At 40.3% G+C, this 25,203-nt stretch overlaps 1 protein-coding gene and 1 pseudogene across 1 annotated transcript in view; one reads left to right on the top strand and one right to left on the bottom strand.

Moving 5' to 3' along the window:
- Positions 1-483: 483 nt before the first annotated feature.
- Positions 484-25,203, top strand: part of ZNF488 (zinc finger protein 488) — a 223,451-nt gene continuing 198,731 nt past the window's right edge. The window contains 5 exon segments of the mRNA XM_037803766.1: positions 484-603; positions 1,407-1,629; positions 1,823-1,973; positions 2,433-2,491; positions 21,021-21,185. The gene's annotated coding sequence lies outside the window, so the exon portion shown is untranslated.
- Positions 10,657-12,126, bottom strand: LOC119509771 (annotated as a pseudogene).

The raw sequence follows: 25,203 nt of genomic DNA, 5'->3' as shown, positions 1-25,203 counted from the left end.
TGTACCCACCGACCCCGAGCAGCCGCCAAGCAGCACGGCTCCCCTCTCCCGCTCTGCCGCCTCTACTGTTTGCTTTTAAACAGTATCATTTTTTCTTTTTATTTATTGTTAGCATCGCCTAGTATTTTATTAATTTCATTTAATTTCCTAGTATTTAAACGAAATTTCTCACATTCATAACTGAAATTGATTCACATCTTTGCTACCTTTAGTGGCCTGGCGTGCAAAGGGCACACCTGTTGCAGATAGAAACCATTCTTGGGTACTGGGAAAAAACAAACAAAAAACCCAGGGCTGCAAACACTAGAAGGGAAGGTTACGGGTGGCGAAAGCCGACCAGATCAAGGAAGCAGTGCAGCCTCCGATACCCCCGGTCGCCGACGTGCAGGATTATGGGAAATGTAGTCCACACTCGCGAAACCCCGGCACGTCGAGGAGCCGGGGGCGTCCGCGCCTCCTATTGCGCAGGCGCAGTCTCGCTGTCACAGCTGAGGCTTTTCCTCGGGAAGTCGGTCCTGGCGCCTCCGGGTGTGTGCAGCATTCGCGGAATTGGTTCAGCTCCGCGTGGTGCGGCGGGCGAGCCCTGGAGGGCTGGGGACGAAGGTTGAGGGGACCCCCGTGCCGGTTGGGGTGAGGGTGCGAGGGCTGGCGGGGGCGGCCTCGACAGGGACCCCCTGCGCGGGCGGGGAAAGGGCCGGGATCGGGTGAGAGCGCGAGGGCGCGGCCCCTAGGCTAAGGAGGGGGCGCGAGCTGGGAGCTGGGCGGGGCCGGTTCATGTCCCAGCGCTGTCGCCGAGCCACCTTGGGATGACAGTTGACCTGCGTGAGACTCAGTTCCTTCATCTGTGAGCCGAGGATTTTAATAATACCTGCCCCGTGGAGGTGTTCAGGAGCTTAACTAACGTAGCACAGTGCCTTGCAGTAACTATTAGCTGCTGTCTTTTAATAGAAGTACTTATTCTTCTCATTAGTTATTTTATGCTCACAACCTCTCAGGTCAATATAACTATCCCCACTGTAACAAATAAAAAAATCGAGAGGAAAGGTATATACCTGAAGTCACAAAACTAGCAGATAAACCAACTCTAGGCATGTCTTTCTCAAAAGGTCTTCCTAATTTGTCATCTTGATTATAAAAGCCAACATTGCATGCCCCACAGCACTTAGCAGAAGTAATCTGAAGTGCGTGTGGGTTGAATCTTACTGTGTAGCAGTTGTGAATGGGATTTCTAGATGTCTCTTCAGAGCCTTTGAACAGACAGCACTGTGGATCAGTTCTGTGTTCTCAGAAGCCTTGATTTGAGTTTATTGAAGGTCCAACCTGAGATTCTATGGAATGACGAATTCTCAGAGAGTTGAACTATTGCCCTGGATGAAGGTTCCAAGTAAAACGACTTTGTCTCTTAGGCTCATTTCTCATCTACCTTGGAGCAAAGCATCTCTTATGAAGTAAGCAGGAGTCTCCAGGAACAGGCTCTCCGTGGAAGAGAACCACTCCTCCACCACCTGAGTTTCTGAGCAGAGGGAGAAGGTTCCAGAAAGGAGCGGATCCTAGCAGATCATCAGAAGGAGTGAGATGTGGATAATGTCACCACATCCAGGAGCCTCACAGGATGCCTCATGGAGGAAGGTCTGGGCCAGGTTTCAGAAGAGAAGGGGGAACTGGGTTGAGTGGGATGAAGGAGGGCCAGGATACAACTTCATTGGAGGGATTTTGAGAACTTGGTCTGGGCAAAAGGGCTTTGCAGCCAGATCTGAGTAAATTTTGTCTCCACCAATCCCAAAATAACCCCCTACCCCTTTTATTCACTCATTCTTTCCAGATCTGAGCTCTTCTCACACCATGACTGTCACCACAGCTGGCAACTAAAGATAGGCTGATGATTTCCTCTCATCTGACCTTATGGGACAGCAGTACAAGAAGTATTTTCTATTACTCATGTTTGAAAGTTTGGAAAAATTCGTCCTGAGAGTGTAAGTGGCTTTCCCTGGCTTTGTTTTAGTGGCATAGCCAAGAGTAGGTGGTGGTTTCCAATCCACATCATCACAGTTAAAACAAGTTTTGCTTTTTTTTTTTAAAGTAGCCTGTTGAGAAACTACATATAATTTAGAAAAACAGTTAAAAACTGACCTTGCTTTAAAGCACCTCTGTCCCTCTTTAAGTAGCTTTGGGTGAATTCTTTAAGTACAGATATTTAACAGGAAACGATTACATTGACTCACACATCCAAGCTCTACATGTTTGTAGCAGAGTCATAAATGGACGTGTGGGTACACCTTCCTTTGTGTGTCTCTTCCTAGCCCTTCTCCAGAGTGAAAAGGACATCCTCCCTCAGAGAGTTATTTTACTCAGGTAGTGTTTGCAGCTCTTTAGGTGAACAAATCCAGGAATTGCATATCTCTGGTGACTTCATTCCTCTGTTTCTATCCCAGCTGTACTTTTGGAGAGTTCTACATTTTTCGAAGAGCAGCAGAAAATGAAGAAATCCTATGTGAGTCATTGAATTCATTCTATGCTTTATTTTACTGTGGATTTTATGAGATTTATGACTCCTGTACTTAAAATGGAAAAGTAAAAATAGAAGCAATGAACCACAGGGAAACATTGTAGCACAATGATTCTCAAACTTTAGTGTGCGCAAAATCACCTTGAAGTTTATTAAAGCACAGAAAATAAAATAATTGAGATTTTATTGCTTGTTTTGAACACCAGCACACAGACATTTCCTTTATAACTTTATTGGGTCCAAGACCAATCAAATATCATGCCTTTGTATTTTTCCATATAATAGGCATTTTTTAGAAGTCCTGGTCAGGTTTCTTATTGAACATAGATTCTGGAGCTTAACCACATTTTAGAATCATCTGGAGATCTTTTAAACATTCCTATACTCAGGCTGCACCCTAGGCCAGTTAAGTCAGAAATTCTGTGGTGACAGCCAGGCAGTATTCCACCATATTTAAAGCACTATAGTAGAGTGTCCTCAAAGTCTTTATTTGAGTGATTTGTTTGTGCTCATGATTAGTTTCAGGTTATACTTTTTTGTTATGACAGTTACTTATGTGTTTCTTATAAGTTTATACCATTATTTCCACTTTAAAATAGATTTGTTTTTCCACTTTTGTAATCATATAGTCTATGTGAACATCCTCTCTCCCAGTAGGCTTTCACCCAATGGTTGACTATTTAGGTTGAACACCTTTTATCATGTTTATTGGCCACATGGGTGTCTTCTTTTGTGAGAGGACTATTTGAGTCCTTTGCACATTTTTCTATTAGGTTATCTTGTTCTTATTCATTTTGGAAGCTTTTAATATATTATGGATATAATCCCTTTATTAGTTTAATGTGCTACCAATATTTTTTGCTCTATTTTTTTAATTCTAATGGTGTCTTTCTTTAAATGCAATTTTATTGAGATATATTCACATACCATAAAGTCATCCAAAGTGTACAGTTGTTCACAGTATCATCGTAGTCATCACCACAGTTTTTTGAAGATTTTCATTACTCCAAGAAATAAAAATAGAAATAAGAATAAAAATTAAAATAATAGTAAAAAAGAACACCCAAAACACTCATAATCCTTTTCTCTCCCCATTATTCATTTACTTTTTGTTCCCCTTTTTTCCTACTCATCTGTCCATTCACCGAATAAAGGGAGTGTGGGCCACAAGGTTTTCACAATCACAAAGTCATCTCGTATAAGCTATGTAGTTATATGCTCGCCTTCAGTAATCAATGATACTGGATTGCAGTTCAACATTTTCAGGTATTTCCTCCTAGATATTATAATACACTGAAAACTAAAAAGGGATCTTTATACAATGCCTAAGAATAACCTCCAGAATGACCTCTCAACTCCATTTGAAATCTCTCAGCCACTGAAACTTTGTTTCATTTCTGTTCCCCCTTTTGGTTAAGAAGATGTTCTCAATCCCCTGACTCCAGGTCCATGCTTATCCCTGGGAGTAATGTTCCACATTGCCATGGAGATTTACACCCCTGGGAGTCATGTCCTAGATAGCGGGGAGGGCAGTGAGTTTACCTGCACTGTTGGCTTAGAGAGAGAGGCCACATTCTGAGCAACAAAAGGGGTTCCCTGGGGGTGACTCGCAGGCACAGTTATAAGTAGGCTTAGCTTCTCCTTTGCAGTAACAAGATTCATAAAGGCAATCCCAAGACAAACATTATAACGCCTCACTAATATGGACTAACTATAATGTGCAAACTCTGAAACTGAATCTGGCGGTATAGGTTATCAGAGGAAGGCTGACGGTAAAGGTTGAGGGCTTTACCATCACCCGAGATCGAGGGCTTGGCCCACTACAGTGGTTGTCCCCAGTGCTTGTGAGAATATCAGGAATTCCCCAGGTGGGGAAATTTAATATTTCCAGTTTCTCCCCAGTCCCTCAAGAGGGCTTTGAAATACTTTTTATACTTTGCCCAAATTACTCTGGGATGTATTGGGGTTTCATCGTAACCTGTACAAACCAACCAGATCTCACCCCCTTTTCAAGGTTCCATGTAATTATGGTGTTGGAGTAACCTGACCATACAAGTTACATTATATAGCATGCTATAAAAAATACAGATTTTCCACCAAATAAACATTTCTTCCTCTGGTCTTGCAAAGAAGTTGAAGTCCTAAAACACAGTCAATGTCATCCTTTTCCCTTTAGTCTGGTTTACCTTAGTCCTAACTAAGTCTGTTTTGTTCATATCTCTAATAAAAGTCTGATCTCTTTTTCAGCTTCTTTAACATTTGCTGTCTGGGTTAATGCTGACATTCATAGCTACTGAACTCTGGCTCTGAGTCTCAGGTGTCACAGAGATACCTGAAGTTCCAGGGACTGACCAGGTTATACACAAACAGCTCATCATCTCAGAATTTAGAAATAACCATTACAACTCATGAATAGATGTGACAGCTGTAAGAGCTTACAATCTAGGAACCTTTACCATCAGCCTTCCCCTGATAACCTATACTACCAGATTCAATTTTCAGAGTTTGCACATTATAGTTAGTCCATATTAGTGAGGCGTTATAATGTTTGTCTTTGATTCTGGCTTAATTCACTCAACATACTGCCCTCAAGGTGCATTCACCTGGTTGCATACCTCACAACTTCATTCCTTCTTGCTGATACCCAATATTCCATTGACTATATACACCATAGTTCACCATTCTGTTTATCGGTCGATGTACTCTTAGGTCACCTCCATCCATTGCAAATCATGAACACTGCCACCGTAAACACCACTGTGCAATGTCTAATGGTGTCTTTTGATTAACAGAAGTTCTTAATTTTAATGTGGTCCAATTTATTTTAATTTTCTCCTTTCTAGTTACTGTTTTTCTGTCTTGTTTAAAAAATCTTTGCTTGTCCAAAGGTTATGAAGACGGTTTCCTGTGTTGTTGTCTAGAAGTTCTATTGTTTTACTAGTCACAGTAAATGCCTTTCCCGCATTACCTTTACATTGTTCATAGTTAATTTTTCTTTGTCAGCTAGCCACTTAAATATTCATGTTCCCTCAGATTCTACTGTTGTTATTTGTTAATCCTTAATCTCTCATCTTTTCTGTGAGTTATTTATTTTTCTCCGATGGCTTCACTTAACACAGACTTGCTAGCAACACCCAAGTCCTTTTCTTCATGCTAGACTTCTCTCTTGAGTTCCAAATTCATCTATCTCCCTGCTCCCCTTCTGCATTATAAATTGCTTACCAAATTATTTCATGTTTATTTTTTATTAAATTCAGTTTTATTGAAATACATTCACACACCATACAATATCCATGATACACAATCCACTGTCCACAGTATGATAACATAGTTATATGTTCATCACCACAGTCTATCTCTGAACATTTTCCTTACATCAGAAAGAACCAGAACAAGAATAAAAAATCTAAGTGAAAAAAGAACACCCAAATCATCCCCCCATCCCACCCTGTTTGTCCTTTAGTTTTTATCCCCATTCCTCCACTCATCCATACACTAGATAAAGGGGGTGTGATCCACAAGGTCTTCACAATCACACTGTCACCCCTTGTAATCTACATTATTATATAATTGTCTTCAGGAGTCCAGACTGCTGGGTTGGAGTTTGGTAGTTTCAGGTATTTACTTCTAGCTATTCCAATACATTAAAGCCTAAGAGGTGTTATCTATATAGTGCATAAGAATGTCCACCAGAGTGACCTCTCGACTCCATTTGGAATCTCTCAGCCACTGAAACTATTTCGTCTCATTTTGCATCCCCCTTCTGGTCAAGAAGATACTCTCAGTCCCACGATGCCGGGTCCACATTCATCCCGGGGAGTCATACTCTGCGTTGCCAGGGAGATTTACACCCCTGGGAGTTGGGTCCCACGTAGGGGGGAGGGCAGCGAGTTCACCTGTCAAGATGGCTCAATTAGAGAGAGGGCCACATCTGAGCAACAAAGAGGTACTCAGGGGGAGACTCTTAGGCACCATTACATACAACTTTAGACTCTCCTTTGTGGTAATGAGCTTCATAAGGGCAAGTCCCATGCTTGAGGGCTCAGCACATCAAACTGCCAGTCCCAATGTTTGCGACAACATCAACACCAGTCCAGGTGAGGATGTCCAACACATCCGCACCTTCCCCCAGATCCTCGGGGCTGGGGAGAGGGAGGCTGTAAATATACTTTTTATTATCTGCCCAAATTACTCTAGGATGTGTCACTATTTCACTCCAGCCTATACTAACCTACCGTATCTCACTTCCTATTCAAAGTTCCATGCAATTGTGGTGTTTGAACAAATCGACTGTAGAGTTGTACCGTTTAGAAAATTTAGATCCTGTACCAAATAGATATCTATTCCCTTGGTCTCATATGAAAGTTGAAGTTTTAAAACACAATCAGTTTCAACCTTTACCCTTTGGCCTGGCTTGCCCTGGTCTTAACCAGACCTGCTTCATTCATATCACTAATTGAAGTCTGGGCTCTTTTTCAGCTTTTTTTTTTTTTTTTTTTTTTAGCAATAAGAAAAAATGATAAAAAGAAAAATAACATGTCATACAATACAATATACTACTAAGGACAGAAAATAACACCACTACCAAGAATCCCATATTACTCCCCTATATCCCCCTCTCATATACATTTAGCATTGGCATATTGCCTTTGTTACATTTAATGGAGGTATATTACAATGTTACTGTTGACCATAGACTCCAGTTTGCTTTGATTATGTTTTTTCCTGAATACCATCCCTTTTTCAAATTTCTACATGGTTGACATTCATTTGCTTTCCCACATGCAAAAACATTTTTATATTTGTATATTTAGTAACAGTCATTGGCCACTCCAGTTTTTGCCACGTTATACAGTCCCAGTCTTTATCATCTATACCTCTGGTGTCATACATTCTCCTATTCCACTTCTTTCAGCTTTACTCACAGACATCTTTGTTCAGTGTACTTACAATACCGTGCTACCATCACACAGTATTATGCTATCTATTTCTGGATCTATGCAATCAATCCTAAACATTCTGTAGTCCTTCAGCATCAAATGGCTGATCTCTGCCCTCTTTCTATCTCCTGGTTGCCTGTGTTGTCAGCTTTTAACTCCCAAAGTTTGTTCATTAATGTCTGTTCATATTAGTGAGACCATACAGAATCTGTCCTTTTGTTTCTGGCTAACTTCACTCAACATAATGTCCTCAAGGTTCATCCACATTATTACATGATCCATGTCTTTGTTCTGTCTTACAGCTGCATAATATTCCATCATGCGTATATACAACAGTTTGTTTATCCACTCGTCCTTTGATGGACATTTGGGCTGTTTCCATCTCTTGGCAATTGTCAATAATGCTGCAATAAACATCAGTTTACAAATGTCTGTTTGTGTCTTAAGTTTCAGTTCCTCTGAGTATATACCCAGCAATGGAATAGCTGGGTCATACGGCAAATCTATATTTAGCTTCCTGAGGAACCTCCATACTGTCTTCCAGAGTGGTTGCACCATTCTACATTCCCACCAACAATGAATAAGTGTGCCTCTTTCTCCTCATCCTCTCCAGCACTTGTCATTTTCTGTTTTTTGGATAATGGCCATTCTGGTAGGTGTGAGATGATATCTCATTGTGGTTTTGATTTGCTTTTCCTTAATAGCCAGTGAAGTTGAGCATTTTTTCATATGCTTTTGAGCCATTTGTATTTCCTCTTCAGAAAAATGTCTGTTCATGTCTTTTGCCCATTTTTTAATTGGATTGTTTGTCTTTCTGTTATTGAGATGCAGGATTCCTTTATATATTCGGGATATTAAACCCTTATCTGATATGTGGTTTCCAAATATCATCTCCCATTGTGTAGGTTGCCTTTTTACTTTTCTGACAAAGTCCTTTGATGTACAGAAGTGTTTAATTTTGAGGAGATCCCATTTGTCTATTTGTTCTTTGGTTGCTCGTGCCTTGGGTGTGAGGTCTAAGAAACCACCTCCTTTCACAAGATCTTTAAGATATTGCCCTACATTTTCTTCTAAGAGTTTTATGGTCTTGGTGCTAATGTTTAGGTCTTTGATCCACTTTGAGTTAATTTTGGTATAAGGTGGGAGATGGACATCCTCTGTCATTCTTTTGGAAATGGATATCCAGTTCTCCAAACACCATTTATTGAACAGGCTGCTCTTTCCCAGTTGCTTCGGCTTCACTGCCTTATCAAAGATCAGTTGTCCATAGATGTAAGGGTCTACTTCTGAACACTCAATTCGATTCCATTGATCAGTATATCTGTCCTTATGCCAGTACCATGCTGTTTTGAGCACTGTAGCTTTGTAATATGCTTCAAAGTCAGGTAGTGTGAGACCTCCCACTTCATTCCTCTTTCTCAAGACATTTTTGGCTATTCGGGGCACCTTACCCTTCCAAATAAATTTAGTTATTGGTTTTTCTATTTCTGTAAACTAAGTTGTTGGGATTTGAATTGGTATTGCATTGAATCTGTAGATCAGTTTAGGTAAAATTGCCATCTTAACTATATTTAGTCTTCCAATCCATGAACATGGTATGTTCTTCCATTTTTTCAGGTCTTGTTCAATTTCTTTTAGCAGTTTCTTATAGTTTTCTATGTAAAGGTCTTTTGTGTCCTTGGTTAAGTTTATTCCTAAATACTTGATTCTTTTGGTTGCTATTGTAAATGGGATTTTTTTCTTGATTTCCTCCTCTTGTTGCACATTACTTGTGTATAGGAACACTACAGATTTTTGCGTGTTGATCTTGTAGAAATGTATGGGATATAAAATTCTTGGTTGTTTGATTTTCTCATGTTTCTTTTTTTTTAAATTAGTCTTTCAAAAATGCCATTCCATAATTTTCTGGCGACCATATTTTCTCCAGAAAAGTCGTACAAAAATCTTAAGATTGCCTGACAGATATTAATGTATCTTTTGTCTCCAGCTCTCCTTAAGATTTTTCCCCCATTTCTGTTTATCAGAAGTTTGACAATGACTTGCCTGGTTTGTTTTTTTCCTAATTGTTATTTGGTTAAGGTTCTCTGAATGTCTTGAGTCTGTGGGTTGATATCTTACTTAGGATTTTGAAAATTCATTGCCATCATCTATTTCTGCCTCACTCTTCTTCTCTTACTGACTTTTGGTCTCTAAGTTAGTGTACATGAGATCATTTGAATGTTTCTCTAATGCCTCTTATACTCTGTTCTCTATTTTCATTTTTTTTTTCCTACTCCTGGTTCTCCAGAGTGCATGTTTTCTATTTACCCGCTATTGAGTTCATTATCCCTGTCTTCTGCCTTGTCATGAGTTTAGATATTACATTGTGCATCTCAATGATTAAAATGTGGTTCTTTTATTTATTTCAATGTCCATTTAAAATATTTTCACCCATTTTGTCCCTCTTTTCTTGAAATATTTGTAATAGCTACTTTGTTGTCCTAGTCTGCTAATTTCAGCATCTGAATGGTCTACTGGATCTTCTTTTATCTGATTTTTGCTAGGATTATCTGTCCTGTTTTCCCTCCTAGTCACCTGTCTCAGTTTTTTCAAATTGTATTGCAGATATTGTGTCAAAGAGTTTGAGAGACTGAAGTTGATATTTTTGCCCAGAATTTTCATCCTTTCTTGTGTTAGGCAGATTGGGTGAGAGGATGATCACATCAACATAGGCATCAGTTGAGTTCTGCTGGGGTGAGACTACAGTTTAATTAGAATCAATCTTCATTTCCTTTGTTTTTCAACCTTATTGAGGCATAGTTATATACATAAAATTCATTCATTTCAACTGTTGCGTTCAGTGATGAATATGAAGATTATTTTCTGGACCTTCATTTTTTTGTGTGCTGCTCTATATTTCTATCATTTTCTGTCAGTTCCATAGTGAATAGGTAAAATGTAGTTTTATAGTAAAGTTTTTTTTTTTTATTGTGATGTGACTGTAGCAGTCTTATATTTGAAACTCAAAAAGGAAACAACTGTGTTCCAAAACAGCTAATATGTAGGTCCAAAGAATGAAGGTTTTTTTTTTTTTAACTGCCACATTCACTCCGAAGCCCATTCATCTCCTTCAGCATCCCAAAGATTAAGCACATGTTCTGCTGAGCTATGTAATAAAGTGGCAAACACGCTGCACCACTGACATCGCAGGACAGTTGCCTATAAAGCTAGACTCTGACGCTGGGCTCCAGCTTCACTTCCTCACAGGTCGTCATCCTCATCCGGGAAAGCGGTCGTCTGAGCAACCTCTAAGTCGTGTTCATACTGTGCCGCCAAAGCCGGGTCCATGGCCACCTCTGGGGGGGCGAGAGCAGGCATGGCCACGAACTCCAGGTCAGGGTCTCCAATCAGTTTTCTAGCGAGCCAGAGGAAGGGCTTTTCAAAGCTGTAGTTACTTTTGGCAGAAATGTCATAGTACTGAAGATTCTTCTTTCGGTGGAAGACGATGGATTTTGCCTTAACTTTCCTGTCCTTAATATCCACTTTGTTGCCACACAACACGATGGGGATGTTTTCACACACTCGTACCAGATCTCTATGCTAGTTAGGCACATTCTTGTAAGTAACTCTTGATGTTACATCAAACATTATAAAGGCACACTGGGCTTGGATGTAATAGCCATCTCTCAGGCCGCCGAATTTCTCCTGACCAGCCGTGTCCTGCACGTTGAATTTAATAGGCCCTCTGTTGGTGTGGACCACAAGGGGATGGAGCTCCACGCCCAAGGTGGCTACATACTTCTTCTCAAATTCACCAGTCAAATGACGTTTCACAAATGTAGTTTTTCCAGTACCCCCATCGCCAACCAATACAAGTTTAAACTGAACTTGGGGTTCTCCTTTGGCGGCCATCGCGATGGTTCTTCCAGAAGTGTCTCCGTCCCCCGCCTCTATAGTAAAGTTTTAAATCAGAAAATGAAAGTTCTCCAACTTTGTTTATCTCTTTTGAAATTGTTTGGGATATTCTAGGTATTATGCATCTAATCTACCTGTCACAGTCTGCCTGTCAGTCAGGAGGTGCCTGCTGGAAATTTAATACGAATTGCAATATTGAGCTTTCCTGTATACAGCTATGGAATGTTTCTCCATTTATTTAGATCTTTAGTTTCAATCAACAATGTTTTGTAATTTTCAGTTTCTAAGTATGGCCCTTCTTTTATTGAATTCTTTTGATGCCATTCTTAAGGGAATTGAATCCTTAATTTCTTATTTGAATTGTTCAGTATTTATCTGCAAAAAGCTCAGATTATTAGTTTGATATGAATTTTTCTATTATGTATGGATCAAATTTATAAATTTTCCTTGAAGCCCTGCTTTGGCTGCCTCCCATCAATTTAATAAGCTGTGTTTTCATTTTCATTCACTTCAAAATACTAATTCCCTTTGAAATGTCTTCTTTGACCCGTGGATTGTTTAGAAATCTGTAGTTTCATGTACAGATGTTTGCATAGTTCCCAAATATTCTGTCTGTTGTTTATTTGTAGTTTGATTAATTGTGGCTGGAGAACATACATTATATAATTTAAATCTTTTCACATTGTTAAGGTTTGTTTTATGGCTTAGCATATAGTCTTTCTTGGAGATTTTTCTGTGTGTGTTAAAAAATAATGCATAAACTGCTGTTTTTGAGTGGAGAGTACTGTTAGGTAAAGCTGGCCGATAGTGTTGCTCACATCTTCTGTGTCCTTTCTGATTTCTTGTCCAGTGGTACTGTCAGTTATTCAGAGTGGTGTATTGATGTCTACAGCAATTACAGTCAGTTTCTTATTCATGTATTTTGCGACTGTGTTTATTGGGTGAATGGAGGTTTATAATTACAGTACCATCCTGCCAATTTGACACTTTTATCATTACAAAATTTACCTCTTACCATCTAAAACAATTTTTGTCTTAAAATCTATTTCTTTCTGGTATTGCCTATACTATTTGGTAACTGTTTGCATAGTATGTATTTCCCCATTCCTTGAGTTTCCACCCAGGTTCATCTTTGAATCTAAAGGTATCTTTTGTAAACAGCATATAGTTGAATCTTGTATTTTTTCTCCTAACGATCTTTGCCTTTTGATTATAGTGCTTAATGAATTGTTTTAAATTTTATTTTGAAATAAATTCAAAGTTAAAGGAACAGTTGCAAAAACAATAGAAAACCCCATACACGGCCAACCCTGACCCACCTCCCCCAATACCCTGAGCCATCAACTTTAGCATGCTGTCACATCGCCATCTCTTTCTTTCCCTCCCTGCCTCCCTGTCTATCATCCATTATCTATTGCTCTGTCTTCTGAACATCTAAAAGCAAGCTGCACACATCCTTGAACAAACACTATAATTCCCATGTACAATTCCCATGAACAAGAGCATTCTTTTATGCAGTCTCATTAAGTGTAGCTAAGAAGTTCAAGAAATTCAACATTGATACAAAGCTTACATTCTACATTTACTGTTTGTTTTTTTTTTTTTTTTAATGTCCCAAGGGTGACTCTTTGAGCCTCCTGTCCTCCATCCTCAGATCCCATCCAGGATCATCCTTGGCATTCAATTGTCATCTATTTAGACTGTCTTTTTTTTTTTTTTTCCAATGGTCAAAATATATAGAGAGCCTAAATCTTCTCATTCCACCCCCTTCCTAGCTTTCCGTTAGTGGGATTAATCACATTTAGAATGTTGTAATGCTATCACCTTCCCACCATCCATTACTAGAAATTTCCCTTCACCTCAAACAGCAACTCTACACTCATTTCTTGTACCTTGTTTATAATTCCTGAAAGAACATTCTCTTACTTGTACTTTTAATCCCCCTGTCCATTTTCCACAACAGGAATCAATCTATTATGCTGTCCCATGTTTTATGTTCTCTCATTCTAGTAATGTACACCACCTAAAATTTCCCATTTCCGTCACATTCACATAGCTCCGAGTTTTGAGTTTCAAAATGGCTTTCTCCCAGGACGTTCCTCTCTAGGCTGCAGTTCCTCAAAAATGTCACTCTTAGTTGCACTTGTGGTATTTGTCCTCTCTCAGCTTCTCTGGAGCGAGAGTCTGCTTTCAACAGCCAGCTTCATACTGTCTCTCATCTGCAGCTCCTGTGCCTTCTTCAAAGTGTCCCTCTTGGCTGTAGCTCCTCTTCAGAAGTTCCCTCTCAGCTGCACTGAGTTCAGTCTGCCCATCAGATCATTTATACGGCTCCACTGATCAAGGCCCACCCTGAATGGGTGGGGCCATGCCTCCATGGAAGTATCCCTGATATCAGAGTTATCACCTACAGTTGGGTGGGGCACATTTCCATGCAAATCTAATCAACACCAAAACGTCTGCCCCACAAGACTGCATCAGAGAATATGGCGTTTTATGGGGGACATAATATATACAAACCGGTACTTAGAATGTCCTTCCGTGTTTTTCATTTCTTTGATTCCTTATAGCAAATTTTCATGCATTTCTGCATACAAGTCCTTTATATCCTTGGTTTAATTTATTCCCAGGTATTTGTTTCTTTTATTTTTCAATGTAAATGTAAATTTTTCCTTGATTTTCTCTTCTATGTGCTCTTTTCTAGTGTATGAAAACAGTAGTGATTCTTCAGGTGGTTTTTTTCTGTGCCCTGCCAGTTTGCTGAATTTATTCATTAGCTCTAGGAAATTTGTTGCATATTTTTTGGGACTTTGTATAGATAGGATTATGTAATCTGCCAATAGTGAAATTTTACTTTGTTTTCAGTTTGGATGACTTTCATTTCTTTTCTTACTGAACTGCGTTGGATAGAAACCCCAGTACAGTGTTGAGGAACAGCATCATCCTTCCTTTGTCCAAGATCTTTCTTTTTAAAGTCAGTGTCTTTTTTCTAGAATTTTTATTACATTAGCATATTTCTGGGAAGGATAGTCAATTATATGGACATTTAACATCATTTTTTTTTTTTTTTAGAAAAGCTAAATCCCAAAGGATTTTACTCAGTATGATGTAACCTTACTATTTCAGTCTGAGTCATGATTAGACATTTATCTGGATGAGGGTCATAGCTTGGTCTGTGAAAACAGAATCTTTCTTGTATTCCTCATGGCTTCAGATCTCCCATTTCAACTTCCACTAAATTACTTTGTCATGAAATCTTGAGAAGATACTTTTACTTGGTGGAAACAGATGGGCAACCCACAAAGGATTAACAGTCACTTGGGGTTAGTTCTTAAGCACTTATTGGAAATATGGTAGCGAATCCTGGTGTTGCATTTCCATTGGTGCTTCTCTTTGTTGGTTTGCTCCCCAGCCCCCCCATCTCTCTTCTCTCTTGGCACAAGATGGATATGGCTCATCAGGTTATCCCTTGACCGTGTTTCAAAGCTCCTCAGCAATGTGTCGTTTCTACTACAGTCTGTTATTAAAGATATCACCCACCATTGGGTGTTCAATGATTATTCTATGCAGAATGTTTCCAACTGTGCAGCTGCAACCCTGATGTTGCTTCTTAACCTTCCGCCAGAAATCCCATTCTGTCTTCTGGATATTTCTTAATGAATCACCTGCTTTTTCTTCAAACTTAAGGAATATAAGACCAAATGCTACATCTTTCCACTGTGGCCAGCTCTCCCCAAGGAGTTTACAATTTGTATTAAGATTCAGAGTTCTCTACGTCAGTACAGACTTTAAACATTGAAGTTACCAATAATTCTCTGGCCTCTCTTTTTTCATGTGTTTGATGGACTCATTAGTTTCTGGTTGGTATTTTATGAGTCCAGTCCACATCAAGCTCTGTTATCAGACACCTTGAAACATACATTTTGTACGTTGTATTGAGAATCTCCTGTGTCCCCAAACATTTAACAATTACCCATTTCCAGTGGTTTAAATTCCTAGTTGCTTATCATGGCATTGAAATCTCTTTATTAGTTATTACGTACCTTTCCCTCCTTATCTTTTGCTAATTTCTTGCATAGAATTTCCACTTTGGCCAAACCTTGCCATCCAGCATTCCCCAAACCACAGAACCTTTTGCTCTTAATGCTAATTTACTCATATCCCTTCCCCAGCCTAGAATACTGCTTTCTCTTCATAGCTTGTTGAAAGCCTAGCTTCTCTTAAGGCCTAACTGGATTTCTGCATTCTCTGACAAGCCTGTTATACACCTAACCCAGCCTTCTGTGATTGCTTGCTGTCTGCAATGTTCCTGTAACACTTAGCACATTCTTGGTTCTTACATGGACACAATCGGTAGTTTCACCTAGACCATTATTGGATTCAAGCTGGAAAGCCTAGCTAGGTGCAGCTGTACGTCTCACTGTGAGATTGGGGCAAGTCATTCAGCAGACCCTGAAGCATCTTCCGTGGGTCAGTCCCTGAGCTTACAAATGTGAACAAAGCCATTGTCCCTGTACTTGAGGAGCTGACATATGAGGACTTGATATCTGAGCTTCAGTTACATCAGCTGTAAAATGAGATTGATAATCCTCTCCTACTTACCTTGGAGGCTAATTGTGGGGCTAAAATAGGATGCTGGATGACATTGCTTTCCAAACCATAGTATGGTATTCGGGTCTGTGGGAGGTCATGTAATGTAGTGCTTAAGAGTTCCAGGTCTGGACTCAGACTGCCTGGGTTTGGATTTGGACTTGACTACTTGCTTGCTGGGTGAACTTGAGGCAGCAGTTTAGCTTCTCTTTGTCTGGGTTTCCTCAGCTAAGCATGAGGATAACGGCAGCTTGTCTCACAGGGTTGTCACGCATATGTGCAGCATATTTGGAACACACCTGGTGTGTAGTAACTGCCCAAGAGTGTGTTGATTTCCACCCTTCTTTGTTCCAAGTAAATTTTAAGGAAACATATAAAACTGAGTATATTATAACTATATTTAAAAGTAAGTCATGGAAAAGTGAAAATAAATATAAGATCAGAGGTAAAGTTAAGATATGAAATTTTTTTCACTCATTCAAATATTTATTAAATGCCAAGATTGTGCGAGACATTGTTTAGATCAACAAGATAGGCAAGGCTCTTGCTCTCTTCGAGCTAATCTTCTGGTTGAAACAGACAAGAAACAAGTAATAAACAGGGAATGTATCAGGAAGCTATAAGTGGTATGCACTGATTCGAAACAGGAGGTTGTGCTATATTGCGACTTCGTGGCCCGTTTAGATAGATGGGTCAGAGACTGTATCAGTGAGGAGGTGACATGTAAGCTGCCACCAGAATGGCTACTGTTTGAAGATGGGAGCACGATGAGAAAGGGGATTGTAGGATAGAGCCCACAACTTTAGTGGAAAAGAACATGGCATGTTTGAGGAACCGAAAGAAGCCAAGTGTGGTGGGACTGTAGTGGGTGAGGGGGCTGGGAAATATGAGATAAAATTCAGTTGATGAGAGAGGCAAGGCTTGGGGTCCAGAGGAAGAAATTGAGATTTTATATTAGGACTCATAAACTGTTTAAAGCAGGGGAGTGTCAGGTGCTGTGTTCTATAAACATCAATTAGGTCAATTAGGTTGATGTGATAGCCTTCTACATCTTTACTCATTTTATATTTAGTAGTTTTACTGAGGTATATTCGCATAACATACAGTCATCTATGATGTACAATCTGCTGTTCACAGTACCATCATATAGTTGTGCATTCATAGCCCTAATCTATTTTTGAACATTTTCCTTACACCAGAAAGAATAAAAACAAGAATAAAAAATAAAAGTAAAAAAGAACACCCAAATCGTCCCCCCTACCCACCCTATTTTTCATTTAGTTTTTGTCCCTGTTTTTCTACTCATCTGTCCATACACTGGATAAAGGGAGTGTGATCCACAAGGGTTTTTTCATGTCACTCCATGTAAGTGACATAGTTATACAATTGTCTTGAAGAATCAAGGCTACTGTGTTGCAGTCTAATAGTTTCAGGTATTTTCTTCTAGCTGTTCCAGTACACTGAAACATAAAATGGGTTATCTATATAGCGTGTTAGAGTGCCCACCAGAGTGACCTCTCATCTGCATTTGAAATATCTAAGCCACTGAAACTTTATTTTGTTTCATTTTGCACCCCCCTTTTGGTCAAGGAGATGTTCTCAATCCCACGATGCTGGGTTCAGTTTCATCCCCAGGAGTCATATCCTGTGTGGCCAGGGAGATTTATACGTATGTGGGACATACGGGGAAGGACAATGAGTTCACCTGCCAAGTTGGCTTAGCTAGAGGGAGACGGCCACATCTGAGCCACAAGGAGATACTCAGGGGGAGACTCTTCGGGACACTTGTAAGTAGGCTTAGCCTCTCCTTTGCATTAACAAGCTTCATCGGGGCAATCCCCAAGATAGAGGGCCCAGCATGCGAAGTCATCAGTACTCCGTGTTTGTGAGAACACCAGCCACAGTCCGGTTGGGGAAGGCCAACGTTTCTGCATTTTTCCCCAGCTCCTCAGGACGTCCCTGCATATATATTTTTATTCTCTGCCAAAATTATTTTGAGATGTATTGCTGTTTCACACTAAGCTGTACAAACCTAGCAGATCCTGCTTTCTATTCAGAGTTCCTTGTAATTACGGGGTTTGAATAAACTGACCATGCAAATTAAATTATTCAGTGTGCTACAGAAAATACAGATCCTGCACCAAATAAACATCTCTTCCCTTGGTCTCACACAGAAGTTGACGTTTTAAAAAACAGTCGGTATTGTCCTTTACCCTTTGGCCTGATTTGCCTTAGTCCTAACCAGATGCGCGTCATTCACGTTTCTCATTGAAGTCTGGACTCTTTTTTAGCTTTTTAGAGAGTTGCTGTATGCGCTAATACTGACATTCATATCTGCCGAGCTCTAGCTCTGAGGTTCAAGTGTCGCACAGATACCCCAAAGTCCTAGAGACTGGCCAGGTGATACACAGAGGGATGAGCATGTCAGAATTTGGAGACAGCCAGTGCAGTGTAGGAATAGATGTGACTTGTGTAAGAGGTTGCAATGTAGGGACCATTGTAGTAAGCATTCCTCTGATAAGCTGTGCTCTTGGATTCAGTTGTGAGTTTATACAGTGCAGTTATTCCATATTGGTGTGGCATTATAATGTCTGTCTTTTTGTTTCTGGCATACTTCACTCAAGATGCTGTCTACAGGTTCCATTCACCTCGTTGCATGTCTCACTGCTTTACTCCCTCTAGCAGTTGCTCAGTATTCCATTGTGTGCATACACCACACTTCACCATTCTGCTCATCAGTCAGTGTACCGTTAGGCCGCTTCCATCCATTGCAAATTGTGAATACTGCCACCGTAATCACCAGTGTGCAAATGTCCATTCATGTCCCTGCTCTCAGAGCTTCCAAGTGTATACCCCATAGTGGGGGTTGCAAGATCTTACGGCACCCACCTACTTCGTTTCTTGTGGAACCACCACACTGTTCCCCAGATAGGTTACATCCCTGTTAACATCTTCCATAACCGTGGTACATTCGTCACAACCCAACATGACTACATCACTGTGAACCAAGCTCCAGACTTTACGCAGACGTCACTGCTTTTCTCTCTAGCACTTTTTGTATTCCAGGATCCAGTCCAGTGTACCAATTTGCTTTTACCCATCATGTTTCTTTGTTTTTCCCTGTCCTGGGACAGGTTCCCAGTTGTTCCTTGTTTTTCACGACCTTGATATTTTTGAAGAACACTTGGCACACATTTTGCACAGCGCCCCCATGTTTGGGTCTGTTAGATGCTTTTGCTCATGATTAAATGGAGTTCATGGGTTTGGGGGGAAAATAACACATAGATGGAGTGTCATTCTCATCGTGTCATCTGAGGGGTACGTGCCATCAGTATGACATCACCAGGGACATGAACTTCGATCACTTGGAGAAGGTAGTGTTTGCCTGATATCTCCACTGCAAAGTTACCTTTCACTTCTTTGAATTCTTTATGAACTGGAATCTAATCACTAAGTCTAGCCCACACCAAGGGTGGGGAGGGATTAAGCTCTCTATCCTTTAAGGGGATTGTTTACGATTTGTCTGTAAGGAACATTTGCCTCTTCTCCCCACTTGTTTGTTTATTGAGAAAAATATTTAGTGACTGTCTTACTTACATTTGTATGTCCTCAGGATATTCATTTTTGACTTTAGGTGAAATTTCAGGACCAAGTTATTTCTTTTGTTACCCAAGTTCACCATTGGAAACTCTTTGAGATTGGCTCCTCTGCCCTTACAGACCTGCCATACTCCTTTTGTCGGTTGAACACTTCCTTGCTATTTGTCACTAGAATATACTCCCATCTCATTTTGCTTTTAAACTGCTGCAGCCCTAGAATCAGCCAGTTTTTGAAAGGAGCCTTGATTCCTTTCCTCGGAGAATAGCATTTAGAAACCAAGATAGAGGTGCTGGGACAGCTCATGGATCTTTAACCTATTAGGTATGTCTCAGTCCAGTGCATTTATTGTTCTTATTCAAGCTCATATTGTCCCTTTGACCATTTGGCACATCTTCATGATAGTTTAATGAATTCCTCTCACACCACTGAAAGTGTCTTTGAGAGTTCCCTTGTTTTCGGGGCGCATCCCATTTATTTTCTGCCCCAGGCTGGGACAGCCTTGTCAGCAGAGTCCAGTTCCTTTCAGTGTGGAGAGGTAGACTTCAGGTAGGGGTGCTCCTTGCTCCTGGATTGGTCTTTGTTAAGAGGCCTTTCAGTGAACAGAACTTGTCAATGCACATCTGTATAGGTGTGCCTCAGCATAAGGTATGTCATAAATCCACACCGATACGTCTACTTAAAATACCAAAGTTCCAGGTTTTAAAAAAGTGGCTTACTTTGTAATAATTATAGATTTATAAGTTACAATAAAATGCACAGGTAGGTCAAGTGTACCCTTCATCAAGCATCCCCCTTCACCAAGCATCCCGTAGTGTAACATTTTGCATAACTTTAGTACCTTGTCACGACTGGAAAACTGACATTGATACAATACACAAAGCTTACTCTATTTCACCAGTTTTATAGGCACTTATTCATATGCGTGCATATGTAATTTAAGCAGTTTTACCCCGTTTATAAATTCGTGTAACCACCGCCACAAGAAAGGTACAGAATTGTTCCACCACCATAGGACTCTCTTGTGCTACCGATTTTAAAGCCACACTCCTCCTTTCACCCCTACAATCCCTGATGCTTTATAACTGACAGTCTTTCTCCAATTCCAAGAATTTTTAAGGAGGTTTTGTATGTAAATAAAATGATATAGTACGTTAGCATTTGATATTTATTTATTTTTTATTAAGCATAACTCCGTGGAGATCCATCCAAGTTGTTGAGTGCAGTTCGTACGGGTAGACCGGATCTCTTTGCCCCCACTGGGTAGGGGAAAGAGGATGGAGGTCTCTGCATTGTCTCAGTTGAGACCACCGGCTGGTGGGTTGGGGGTGTACTCCCACCCAGTTTGCTCCTGCAGTGCCATTTGTGGAAGATCCAGCAAGCCTGGGTGGCGGGCATGGGATGGGGTTAATTGCTATTGAAATGTAGCTCCATATTTTATATGTTTGCAGGTAGATTATACAACAGTAAAAATAAAGTATTTTTCTATTAAACAGAAAACCAGGGGAGAGGTGCGCATGCTCGGGCACTGCCTCGTCCCGCCCACTCGGGCTCTCCCTTCTCGGCCGCCGTAGCAGGGCCTCAGCAGAAGCAAGATGGCGGCGCAGCAGCGGGAGTCGTCGGCTCGCCGTCCCCTCCGTCGGGTTTTTTCATCCTCCATAGTAAGTTTTTTAAAGATTTTATTCTTCTTCTATTGTTTTAGTTGATGACTACAAGTTTGGATATGTTATATTTTGATTTTTAAGAAATTTTAGTTATTCTATTAGTTTCCACGTCGGCTTTGACCCGTGAGATATTTAGAAGATATATTTGGGGGAAAGTTCTTTGCAAAAAAAATTATTATTCAGAAGTGTATGGGATGTGAAATTCTTGGTTGTTTGATTTTCTTATGTTTCTTGTTTTTTTCAAATTAGTCTTTTAAAAATGCCGTTTCATAATTTTCTGGCGACCATATTTTCTCCAGAAGGGTCGTATGAATACCTTGAGATTGCCTGACAGATACTAATGTTTCTTTTGTCTCCAGCTCTCCTCAAGATTTCCCCCCCATTTCTGTTGATCAGAAGTTTGAGTATGATTTGCCTGTTTTTTTTTGTTTTGTTTTTTTTTTCCTAATTTTCATCTGGTTAAGCTTTTCTGAATGTCTTGGATCTGTGGGTTGATATCTTACTTAGGGTTTTGAAAATTCATTGTCATCTTCTATTTCTGCTTCAATCTTTGTCTCTTACTGACTTTTGGTCTGTAAGTTAGCACACATTAGGTCATTTGAATGTTTCTCTAATGCCTCTTATACCCTGTTCTCTGTTTTCAGTTTTTTTTTTCCCCTACTCCTTGTTCTCTAGTTTGGATGTTTTCTCTTTACCTGCCATTGAGTTCATTATCCCTGTCTTCTGCTGTGTCATGAGTTTAGATATTACATTGTGCATTTCAATGATTAAAATGTGGTTCTTTTGTTTATTTCATTGTCCATTTAAAATATTTTCACCCGTTTTGTCCATCTTTCCTTGAAATGCTTGTAATAGCTACTTTGTAGTCCTTGTCTGCTAATTTCAGTATCTGAATCATCACTGGATCTTCTTTTATCTGATTTTTGCTAGGATTATCAGTTCTATTTTCCCTCCTAGTCACCTGTGTCAGTTTTTTCAAATTGTATTCCAGATACTGTGTCTAAAAGAGTTGCAGAGACTGAAGTTGATATTTTTGCCCAGAATTTTCATCCTTCCTTGTGTTAGGCACATAGTGTTAGGGGATGGTCACATCAACATAGTCGTTAGTTGAGTTCTGCTGGGGTGAGACTACCGTTTAATTAGAATCAGTGTTCATTTCCTTTGTTTTTCAACCTTATTGAGGCATAGTTATGTCTCATAAAATTCATTCATTTCAACAGTTTGATTCAGTGATGAATATAAAGATTTATTTCTGGACCTTCAGTTTATTCTGCTGCTCTATATTTCTATCATTTTCTTCCAATACCATAGTGAATAGGTAAAGTGTAGTTTTATAGTAAACTTTTAAATCAGAAAATGAAATCTCTCCAACTTTGTTCTTCTCTTTGGAAATTGTTTTGGATATTCTAGGTATTATGCATCTACTCTACATTGCCCAGTCCGCCTGTCAGTCAGTAGGTGCCTGCTGGAAATTTGATAAGAATTGCCTGTAGCTCAAATCGAGATTTTATCCTAGGACTCATAAACAGTTTAAAGCAGGGGAGTGTCGGGTGCTGTGTTCTATAAATGTCAATTAGGTCAATTAGGTTGATGTGATAGCCTTCTGCGTCTTTACTCATTTTGTGTTCGGTAGTTTCATTGAGGCATATTCACATACATACGGTCATCTGTGATGTAGAATCAGCTGTTCAGAGTACCATCATATAGTTGTGCATTCATAGCCCCAATCTATTTTTGAACATTTTCCTTACACCAGAAAGAATGAAAATCAGAATGAAAAATGAAAGTAAAGAAGAACACCCAAATCATCCCCCGCACCTTATTTTTCATTTAGGTTTTGTCCCCATTTTTCTACTCAGCCATCCATACACTGGAAAAAGGGAGTGTGATCCACGAGGTTCTCTCATGTCACCCCATGTAAGTGACATAGTTACACAATCGTCTTGAAGAATCAAGGCTACTGGGTTGCAGTTTAATAGTTTCAGTTACTTTCTTGTAGCTGTTCCAATACACTAAAACCTAAAATGGGACATCTATATAGTGCGTGAGAGCGCCCACCAGAGTGACCTCTCGTCTGCATTGGAGATCTCTAAGCCACTGAAACTTTATTTTGTTTCATTTTGCACCCCCCTTTTGGTCAAGAAGATGTTCTCAATCCCACGATGCTGGGTTCGGTTTCATCCCCAAGAGTCATATCCTTTGTTGCCAGGGAGATGTATACCCCTGGGGGTCACGTCCCACATAGGGGGAAGGACAGTGAGTTCACCTGCCAAGTTGGCTTAGCTAGAGGGAGACGGCCACATCTGAGCCACAAGGAGATACTTAGGGGGAGACTCTTAGGGACACTTGTAAGTAGGCTTAGCCTCTCCTTTGCATTAACAAGCTTCATCGGGGCAATCCCGAAGATAGAGGGCCCAGCATGCGAAGTCATCAGTACTCCGTGTTTGTGAGAACACCAGCCACAGTCCGGTTGGGGAAGGCCAACATTTCTGCATTTTTCCCCAGCTCCTCAGGACGTCCCTGCATATATATTTTTATTCTCTGCCAAAATTATTTTGAGATGTATTGCTGTTTCACACTAAGCTGTACAAACCTAGCAGATCCTGCTTTCTGTTCAGAGTTCCTTGTAATTATGGGGTTTGAATAAACTGACCATGCAAATTAAATTATTCAGTGTGCTACAGAAAATACAGATCCTGCACCAAATAAACATCTCTTCCCTTGGTCTCACACAGAAGTTGACGTTTTAAAAAACAGTCGGTATTGTCCTTTACCCTTTGGCCTGATTTGCCTTAGTCCTAACCAGATGCGCGTCATTCACGTCTCTCATTGAAGTCTGGACTCTCTTTTAGCTTTTTAGAGAGTTGCTGTATGCGCTAATACTGACATTCATATCTGCCGAGCTCTAGCTCTGAGGTTCAAGTGTCGCACAGATACCCCAAAGTCCTAGAGACTGGCCAGGTGATACACAGAGGGATGAGCATGTCAGAATTTGGAGACAGCCAGTGCAGTGTAGGAATAGATGTGACTTGTGTAAGAGGTTGCAATGTAGGGACCATTGTAGTAAGCATTCCTCTGATAAGCTGTGCTCTTGGATTCAGTTGTGAGTTTATACAGTGCAGTTATTCCATATTGGTGTGGCATTATAATGTCTGTCTTTTTGTTTCTGGCATACTTCACTCAAGATGCTGTCTTCAGGTTCCATTCACCTCGTTGCATGTCTCACTGCTTTACTCCCTCTAGCAGTTGCTCAGTATTCCATTGTGTGCATACACCACACTTCACCATTCTGCTCATCAGTCAGTGTACCGTTAGGCCGCTTCCATGCATTGCAAATCGTGAATACTGCCACCGTAATCACCAGTGTGCAAATGTCCATTCATGTCCCTGCTCTCAGAGCTTCCAAGTGTATACCCCATAGTGGGGGTTGCAAGATCTTACGGCACCCACCTACTTCGTTTCTTGTGGAACCACCACACTGTTCCCCAGATAGGTTACATCCCTGTTAACATCTTCCATAACCGTGGTACATTCGTCACAACCCAACGTGACTACATCACTGTGAACCAAGCTCCAGACTTTATGCAGACGTCACTGCTTTTCTCTCTAGCACTTTTTTGTATTCCAGGATCCAGTCCAGTGTACCAATTTGCTTTTACCCATCATGTTTCTTTGTTTTTCCCTGTCCTGGGACAGGTTCCCAGTTGTTCCTTGTTTTTCATGACCTTGATATTTTTGAAGAACACTTGTCACATATTTTGTACAACGCCCCCACGTTTGGGTCTGTTAGATGCTTTTGCTCATGATTAAATGGAGTTCGTGGGTTTGGGGGGAAAATAGCACATAGATGGAGTGTCATTCTCATCGTGTCATCTGAGGGGTACGTGCCATCAGTATGACATCACCAGGGACATGAACTTTGATCACTTGGAGAAGGTAGTGTTTTCCTGATATCTCCACTGCAAAGTTACCTTTCACTTCTTTGAATTCTTTATGAACTGGAATCTAATCACTA

The sequence above is a fragment of the Choloepus didactylus genome, chromosome 15 (genome assembly GCF_015220235.1).
Source record: "Choloepus didactylus isolate mChoDid1 chromosome 15, mChoDid1.pri, whole genome shotgun sequence".
Taxonomy (NCBI): domain Eukaryota; kingdom Metazoa; phylum Chordata; class Mammalia; order Pilosa; family Megalonychidae; genus Choloepus; species Choloepus didactylus.
The sequence above is the reverse complement of the archived record's forward strand: the minus strand, read 5'-3'. Positions and strand labels throughout refer to the sequence as shown.